The 9,547-nt window shown below is 41.2% G+C and overlaps 1 protein-coding gene across 1 annotated transcript in view; it reads left to right on the forward strand.

The window, feature by feature from the left end:
- The window catches only part of LOC109037207 (uncharacterized), a 114,045-nt gene that overhangs the window by 70,674 nt on the left and 33,824 nt on the right, over window positions 1-9,547 (forward strand). The window lies entirely within an intron of this gene.

Below are 9,547 nucleotides of genomic sequence, written 5' to 3' on the forward strand. Positions count from 1 at the left end.
GACAGTAGTCTCAAGGTCACGAAATCCGTCCAATCCTTTTACTATATAGAGTTCAGAAGGTCATTAAACTGCGAACGTATAAGAGCTGAAGAAGAAAAATGACGCGAAAGTGCCAGATTCCGGTTTCCTATCGAAGCGCAGTAGTGAACACCTATAACTGTCGAGGGAGATCCGGCGACACCGCGCGTTGGAGCCGTATGCTGTCATATGAGCACAAGTAACCATAGCAACAGCAATCCGGCCTTCCGTTTCCAAAATCCGCGCGACTCACTAAGAAATTGGGTCAGCACCAACTTTCCGGGGGGCTCCCGCGACGCCCCCCTTACGGCTCCCCGGGGGGCGCTCTCATACCACCCAAGTAGAAGAACAACGCACCGCGGAAAAATAGCGTCCTCAGAAGTATCAAGGTCCGGCTCAAGTCATTGACCCCCCCCCCCTCCCCTCAAAAAAAGCTAATCCATTTGTTTTTCTACTTAACTGCTTCTTCATGGACACGGTTTCTTATGCTTCAGAAAAAAGATTAATAATTCTTGTCTAAAACGTACTACTCCCTCCCGATGAGCGCCCCTCGGAAATGTTCGGTATAACGAATTTTAATGTCGCAAAGAAGGGCTCCGCGTGCTCCAGATTTCGAGTGCAGCAGATTTTTTTTATTTTTTTATCGAAAGTGCCATGTTTAAGAATGTTTTTGGCGGAGAGTTTGGTTTGATACAGCAATTATATTGGGCGTGGGAAATTTTTGAAAAGAGCATGAAAAAAAATGTTTCAAACTCTGTCAATCACTGAAAAATTGTCCGATTTACATTCGGTTTGGACAGGGTGGCTTGTTTTTTTGCGTAGAATTGATTTCTGAAATAAAAAAGTAGGGGTGCCATTTGAAAAGTTCGACTTACGGGTGGGGCACCTCCCGCCCCGCGCCCCTCCCGCGGTTTGGGAAAATGTCGAATACGCCAAAAGGTGTCCCCCTCGATATAAACGAACACGTCTTTTACCGTTTTTCGAAATTCCGACGCGTTCGGCAGATATTCAAGGTGGCTCGTTTTTCGTGAGAAACCCTGTATATGGTGATGATTCGCCTTTGGCGTAATGTACAAATCTCGAAGATCACATCACAAGTATTTTCTCAAAATTTTCTCGGTGCCAAAACAGTTTTTTGAACGTGTTTCAAAAAGGTAATTTTTCACATTCGCCATTGTTACATATAAGCCCTCATATATAAAGTACAGAGCAGTTTCTATCGTTTTCACGAAATGGGGGCCATACCATTTGTCCAATGTTCTCGGGAATTTGTATACCGATCCTCTTCCGTCCTGGAAGTGACATTGGCTATTTCGATTTTCGCCCTTTCGTGATTCCAGGATTTTATCGTCAAGAAAGGGTAAATTTGGGGAGGGGAACCTGAAATTTGAGGCAATAGATATTGAGGGGTGGGGCTCGAAAGTGGCGGGAGGTCAAATCCTGTTCAATCGATAACTGAAGTTAAAATGAACATTTTGAGCTGAAATTTTTATGGGTGGTGGTTTTCCTCCAGTACTGGCTTGATATTGAAGGAGGGGTATCGATAAGGGCCTTTTTTGCCCCTATCCTAGAATCTGGAAATTTATGCGGGTTTTCCAAGTTGACTCAATGTAGTTTACGGAAATAATCATGATTTAGCCCATAGGCCACTGGATACGTGTCAAACGGTTGCCTAAACATAGGTCTGCAGGCGTATTTTAGCGAAAATCCGTGTTTTTCTATCACTCCGAGGCTTTTTTGACACCGAGCGCATCGTCTAACTATAACGAGCTTTTGATATGTTATCAAGGAGGCTTTAGGACACATTTTAAGCTTGGTTTGGTTTTAGTTAGATGATGCGCTCATAGTAAAAAAAAAACTTTTTACAAAAATCGACGTTTACGGGACATCCGAAAAAATCTCAGGGAAATACGTCTCTCAAACTGTATGCACGCTACGTATATTATCGAGGTCAGTTATCAAGCGTTGTTAAACCCTTACTAGGAGATTTTCTTTAATTGTAGCAAAAAAAAACCCTAAAGACGTAATTCCCTAAGATTTTACGGATATCCCTTAAACGTCGATTTTTGTAAAAAGTTTTTTTTTAACTATGAGCGCATCATCTAACTAAAACCAAACCAGGCTTAAAATGTGTCCTAAAGCGTCTTTGATAACACATCAAAAGCTCGTTTTAGTTAGACACTGCGCTCGGTGTCAAAAAAGCCTCGGAGTGACAGAAAAATACGAATTTTCGCTAAAGTACGCCTGCAGACCTATGTTTAGGCAACCGATTAATACGTTTCCAGTGGCCTATGGGATAAATCATGATTATTTCCGTAAACTACATTGAGTCAACTTGGAAAACCCGCATAAACGTTCATATCTAAGTTGATGTTATGCGTTTAGTGAAAATATGCCTCCACTACTCCAAAATCCGTTATCTTCACAGCTTTTTGTGTGGAAAATTCAATTTGTTTTGACACAATTGAGGGAAATCTCCTTGTAAGAGTCTAACAAGGCTTGATAAGTGCCCTCGATAATATACGTAGCGTGCATACAGTTCGAGAGACGTGTTTCCCTGAGATTTTTTCGGATGTCCCGTAAACGTCGATTTTTGTAAAAAGTTTTTTTTTAACTATGAGCGCATCATCTAACTAAAACCAAACCAAGCTTAAAACATTACCTAAAGCGTCCTTGATAACACATCAAAAGCTCGTTTCAGTTAGACGCTGCGCTCGGTGTCAAAAAAGCCTCGGAGTGATAGAAAAACACGAATTTTCGCTAAAATACGCCTGCAGACCTATGTATAGGCAACCGTTTAACACGTAGCCAGTGGCCTATGGGCTAAATCAGGATTATTTCCGTAAACTACATTGAGTCAACTTGGAAAACCCGCATAAATTTCCAGATTTTAGGAGGGGGCCAAAAAAGGCCCTTATCGATACCCCTCCTTTTCACGCCAAAAGATGAATATTTCAGCGAGATAAAAATTTTGGTCCGGGTACTAGGGCTCATCAAGGAGGGGTGAAGGGTGCCTATAGTTCCTACCCTCTCAATGGACGGTTCGCCGGCCTATGGTCGCTGAACAAAAGAGGGTGGCCGGCGAGCGGTCAGGTCACCGCGTTCGGGACTGATGCGTTGCCATTTACGGATTTTAATGCCGAATAAAAAGTCTCACGTTTCGTGAAACGGACTATAGTCCACTCGTAGCAGCATAGTTTTGGTCCCAGACTTAGAAGTTTTAGTTTTCAATATTAGCCTGCAGTGTGCGTTGCATATTGATTCTCACAAGATGACATCGCCTCTAATAGCGTGAATTTCCTCAGGTTTGCGATCTTGATGCTGAGGTAATCCTCATTAATGATATCAAATTATACAGTGATACAGATTTTGGTGTTCGCTTCATCTTCACTATTCCACTTCTCAACGCACAACCATTGAAGTTTGCACTCACACCGAATTATTGCAGTTACAAAAACACCTTAGACGAATCTGAGAATATATGACACTGACAACTGAACTGCCTTCTGTGTTTTTTGGGACTTCAGACAATACACCCAGCACAGCCAATGAGGGTTGAGGGAGGGGAGAAAAGGGCAGCAAGATGCAAAAATACTACAGGCATACTACTATAGGCAAATACTATACTTTTCCCTTATCAGACAAGAGGCATGCACACGACGATGGCTGAGGGGACGCGACTTCATAATCGCACTCTTCTTGTACTAAATTGATCTTTCTGCTTATTTTTTCTTTTCTTTGCTCTATCGACGAAATCTATCCTCTCCTTCCTTACGTTGAATAATGGGAGTAGCAAAATTTTTTCCGCATCCTTATCCAGATCGCAAAATAAATTATTCCAAGGATATTTTAGCCCGATATCGCGTTTTTAAAGGAGTTTAGGGATTTTTCAAACGTCTGTCCCTAGGACCAAAGCTTGTATTTTTTGGCGAAACTATGATGTTAGAACCTTCAGTGTTACCTGTGTTACTTTTATTACTCACGACGCCAGCTATATTTCTCCGATGTTAAAAAACAGAATCAAATTTTAGACTCAAGTGTGGTTGAGAGTGCGGGTTTTTTTCAAATTTTAAAAAATGGCCCAACTCGAGGGGATCCGCCCGTCAAAAGCGGTGAATCCTCTGATGAACTGATCGTTGCGGATACTGGCATGGCGCCCTTTCTCCTGAAGGCTACCCGAGTTCAAACGCCGCGCTATCGCGTCTTGCCCACGAAGAGGTCATCTCAGTTCTGGAGGATATTATAACATCGAATACCACGTATACTGTTTACTGACAATGAATGGTTAGTGGCGAGACCAAATCTAGTCATTACTTAGTATTATTATGTCAAGGTCCGAGAATGGAGACTGGGGGCCGGAGATCATCTTGAACTCGCATGTGGCTCAATCAGATGGAGCCGATATCCCGCCGCATCGATGCCGATTTATTTCCGTCATGCTCATGCTAGCACTGTTAGCGCGGCCTGCAGCTGTCCGGAAGTCTCCCTGCGATTGGGCGACAGTGCTCTCTGCAGTGTCGCGCAGGAATCCACCCGCACTCTTCCCTTGCTCATTGGTCATTCTCATCCTTGGAGCGAGATGCTCTCCTCCTCTTTTCCCTCCACTCATATCCTGATCGACCTCAAGTTTGGAGCTGACGGAAGCTTGTGTAATGTGTAACCGTCCACCGTTGCGCGGGACCGGAAGCACAGGATAGCAAGTCACTTCCCATTTTCATGGTCACTCTTGACTTTGGTTCTTCTCATAATAAAATACATATTATTCCAACTTCAGTGCATTTTTCCGTCAATTCGACATGCGCAATTTCATTGTGCAGTTTTGGAGACGAGAAATCGGCTTCCTTAAAAATCATTGCGCATAAATACTTTTGAATTTAATCGACTTGTTTGTGACTTTTTGAACCATCGCATCACCATATCGGCACTTTTATAGCCGAGAATGGGTCAGCACCATGCTGTGTAGAATCCTATTCTGGTGGTTAAGTCTTGAAGGCCAGAAAGAATTAGTGAGATCATTTGAAATTCCAATTTTTTTGGTCTTGCCTTCAAGACGTTGTTCAGAAAGGGTGATGTTGATTAGGGTGGGCCAAAATTTTTTATTTTGGAAATCTGAAAACCCGTGGGGCTAAAAAGTGGTTAGTGGGCACCAATGGAGAGAGAAAAAAATCCCAGGTCACCATAGAGAAATAAAATGAGGTGTTTGCATTTCGGGCATCTTGGATGACGTAGGTCGTTACAACGAGTTTATCATCGATTTTCTTGGAAATTGTGTAATTCATGGAAAAAAGTCATTCTACAAAAAGTGCTTGAAATTGTATCATGAGTTGATTTCAGCAGAATAATCGGACATTATGGTCCATTTTTCATACTGCGAATTCCGGATTTCGCTGGCCAGGTTCTACCGACCTACGTCACAGGGTAAACAGACCTCAAGGTGCAAACATCTTTTTTTCTCTATGCCAGGTTACAACTCCTTCATCTTTTTCGTCAACACGGGGGTTGAAGTTTTGAGGGCTGAATATTCCGATTTTTCGAGTTTTATCGAAGTAAAATCGCTTTCCATGATCCCAATAATGTCAAAACTTTTGCAAGGCAAGTTATTCTTATGTAGTTTCAGTCGAGAAATCGATTTCTGCAAGAAAATAATCGATATTTCGAAATACAATATCGATTTTTGTGATATATTCAGTAAAAAATGTCAATTTTGCAGTTTTTTTCACACCCAAGGTAAATTTTTGCGAGAAATAATTGTAGTGAACTTTTGACCCAAAAAATCGATTCTTTGAGCAGAATTAACCCCGGAGACAAGCCTTAATCATTGGAATGGTCAAAAGTTACGGTAGGAAAGGTTTAGTTTAGAAGTCAGTGGAAGGTATTTCCGCAACTGCCTAGTTAAATTCAACAAATATGCAATTTCGAGGATATTTACTTCGGTGATGCACTAAGGATCTCGATTCCAACGATTCTTCGGAAATAGGTACATCACACTCTAATGAATCTTAAAGTAATTTCAGTCGAGTAAGTCTAACGAGACGCTGTATTGGTCGTAAATATCTTTGAATTGACATATTCGTTGAATTCAGCTAATTGTAAGCTGTTGCAGAAATACCTTCCAATGACTTATAAACTAAACCTTTACTACCGTAACTTTTGACCATTCCAATGATTAAGGCTCGTCTCCGGGGTCAGTTCTGCTCAAAGAATCGATTTTTTGGGTCAAAAGTTCACTACAATTATTTCTCGCAAAAATTTACCTTGGGCGAGAAAAAAACTGCAAAATTGACATTTTTTACGTAATATATAACTAAATCGATATTGTATTTCGAAATATCGATTATATCCTTGCAGAAATCGATTTCTCGACTGAAACTACACAAGAATAACTTGCCTTGCAAAAGTTTTGACCTTACTAGGGACGTGGAAAGCGATTTTACTTCGATAAAACTCGAAAAATCGGAATATTCAGCCCTCAAAACTTCAACCCCCGTGTTGATGATGAAGATGAAGGAGTTGTTACCTGCATTTTCCTCTTTCCATTGGTGCCTACTAACAACTTTTTATTCCCACAAGTTTTCAGATTTCCAACAAATAATTTTTTTTGGCCCATCCTACTGTTGATGTCAACAGATTCCTGTATTTTCAAAGTGTGTCACCGATGAAAATGAACATAGGTACAGGGACGGAACCAAGCACTTCCAGTAAAAAAAAAGAGAGAGAGCAGGACGAAGTCTGGTTTCTGGCTCGAAGAATATAGAGTTTTTTCTTCTTCTTCGTAACACCTCCGCCTCTTGAGATACTGTTTAAGAGAACCTAGGGGACAACGCCACGTTTGAGATTTTTGCTTCCTGCCGCGTCGCGTGTTTTAACACGGATTATATTTAGTCTCAAGATGAAAAAACCCTGCCGCAGGCGGCAGGGTTTTTCCGTGGGGTTGCCGGCAAGTAGGGGACGGTTCTTTTTGTAGTCCGCGCATTTACCGCGGCATGAGTGTATTTTCCGAAGGGTAGTGTCACATTGGGGAGTGAAATCATTTACCCTACCCCTCTTGCCACAGATATGTTTCAAGAAACAGTTCCCCTTGGCTGCGCAACTCCTACCCCCTCCCCCTCACCCGTAAAAACGGTAAATTGCCACTTTTATGGAACGCGTTGGCCGATTTCGCTGAAATTCAATAGGAAACCAGTCTTAGTAGATATCTAACTACCATCAAAATTTCAGCTCAAAACATTCATTTTTACTCGAGTTATCGTGTGGACAAAATTAAACCTCCCCCCCACTTTGACCCCTCGCTGTGCGAAAAGTATTTAACGTATTCCGATTTTTTCTTCACAGTTTAAAAGTACTCTTAGGGGACTATAAACCCCAGAGGTTTCGTTTCAAGAGACTTAAAAATTAACTGCCGCCCAACCCTCTGAAAACTGAAAAATCCTCAAGCTGGCTGAAATACATACATACATACATACATACATACATACATACATACATACATACATACATACATACATACATACATCCATACACCCATACATACATACATACATACATACATACATACATACATACATACATATATACATACATACATACATACATACATACATACATACATACATATATATATATATATAAGTCTAATTTCATGGTTATTTTATGAATAATAAAGCGAGCTTCATGAGTTGTATAACCGTAACTTTTTATTTATTTTAAACAAAAAATTTTTTACAATGCGACGTTTCGGTGGCTTATTATTCCCACCATCATCAGGCAGAGACTTGGCAGAGTCTCTGCCTGATGATGGTGGGAATAATAAGCCACCGAAACGTCGCATTGTAAAAAATTTTTTGTTTAAAATAAATAAAAAGTTACGGTTATACAACTCATGAAGTTCGCTTTATATATATATATATATATATATATATATATATATATATATATATATATATATATATATAAGCGAACTTCATGCGTACCCCTAAAGATGATACAACCGTGCCCAAATTTTGCACTACTCTACTTTCAGATGTTCTACTGGGAGCAAACTTTCCAAACACACTAAGAGTGTTAGAATTTTTCGAAAGTGAAAATACTACTAATCACAATTTTTGTCGAAAGAGTGGGGGGGCGCACTCTCCAAAAATTGGCGGGTCGACCCGACATTTTTCTCAGCTCTATCTTGTCCCTTATCATGGACAATTTCCATAAGAAATCATAATCCAAGGCAAATTTTTTTTTTCTGAATTGCTGTATTGGGCCCTCTGAGACGCAGCCATAGGATTGAATAGGAAACTCGCGATAATCCAGGGGACCTTGACCCGTCATCAGCCCTTATGGCTCGGATGGATGGCGCACCGATACCTGGACAGCATCAACATTCAACACCAGCGAGCGGGAAACAGTACATACCTATTAACGTTGCTGGCGGCTCATTACTGCGCGCGACTTGGGCTAAATTCTAAACGCCTCGCTCCTCGTGCCCATAATAATCAACTTAGAGAACCAGCATGAATGTCACTCGCGTGTGCAAGTGATGCAATGCAGTGCGTCCGTAACTGCAGTTATAAAGGAGCATCGCAGCATGGCGTGAAGTCTCTGCCTCGTTGACGCTGTTACTAGCTGAGATTTTTCTTACCTTCATCTTTCCGGTGATTCTCGCTTTTAGTAGGCACAGAAACCTTGGATAGAAATTTAGCAAATAAGTAGAACGCTATAACCAGTCGATACTTTCTTTACCCTCATCTTGTTGGAAATTTTCGCTTTTAGGAGAGGAACCCGTAGATTGAAATTTAGCAAATAGGGGAAGAAATCGTCAGCCGCGATTCTATTGCTTTTGTCGCCTTATCGCCTTATCTATACTATAAGCTCCAAGACCTCCTAAAATTGCGAAACTGGTAACGCTTAGTTCCAGCGTTCTACCGGGCCGATTTTCATGATTTTTGCGGTTATCGACGGGCAATTGTCTCTAGATAAGCCAACTCTTTTCAAATTTCCAAATTATGGCCCAGGTTTTTTTATGTTACGTAGTAAAGTTGCGAATTCTCCCATTTAAACAATGTAAATTTATACTTTTTGTCATAGTTCGTTTGAGCGTTCTACCGGGCCGATTTCCATGATTTTTGCGTAAATCGACAGGTAATAGGCCCTAGATGAGCCCGCTCTTATCAGATTTGGGAAAAAGGACCCAGGTTTTTTTAAAATCACGTTATAAAAGTGAGTGAGTTTATAGAATGCTCCGGTACTGCTACCGCTATGCGCGGGAGGATGCGCAGTGGTCGAGGAGGTTGCGCAGTAGCTGTGTAGCCTGCGCATCAGCTCTACACTTATCTACACAAGATTCGCACCAAAACCCCCACATAGAGCGGTGACCGAGTCGTCTAAGACGTCGAATGCGTCCACTTTGAATTCGGTGTAGGTTCGATCCCCGACTCATGAAACTTTAATTATTACCTGACTATCATTGTTCATTGTTTTACTGCAATATTTCATCAATCAGTCATTCCAAAACGCGTCCTTTTCATTTTAAAGTAGTTTT

This window comes from Bemisia tabaci, chromosome 1 (genome assembly GCF_918797505.1).
Source record: "Bemisia tabaci chromosome 1, PGI_BMITA_v3".
In the NCBI taxonomy this organism is placed as follows: Eukaryota; Metazoa; Arthropoda; class Insecta; order Hemiptera; family Aleyrodidae; genus Bemisia; species Bemisia tabaci.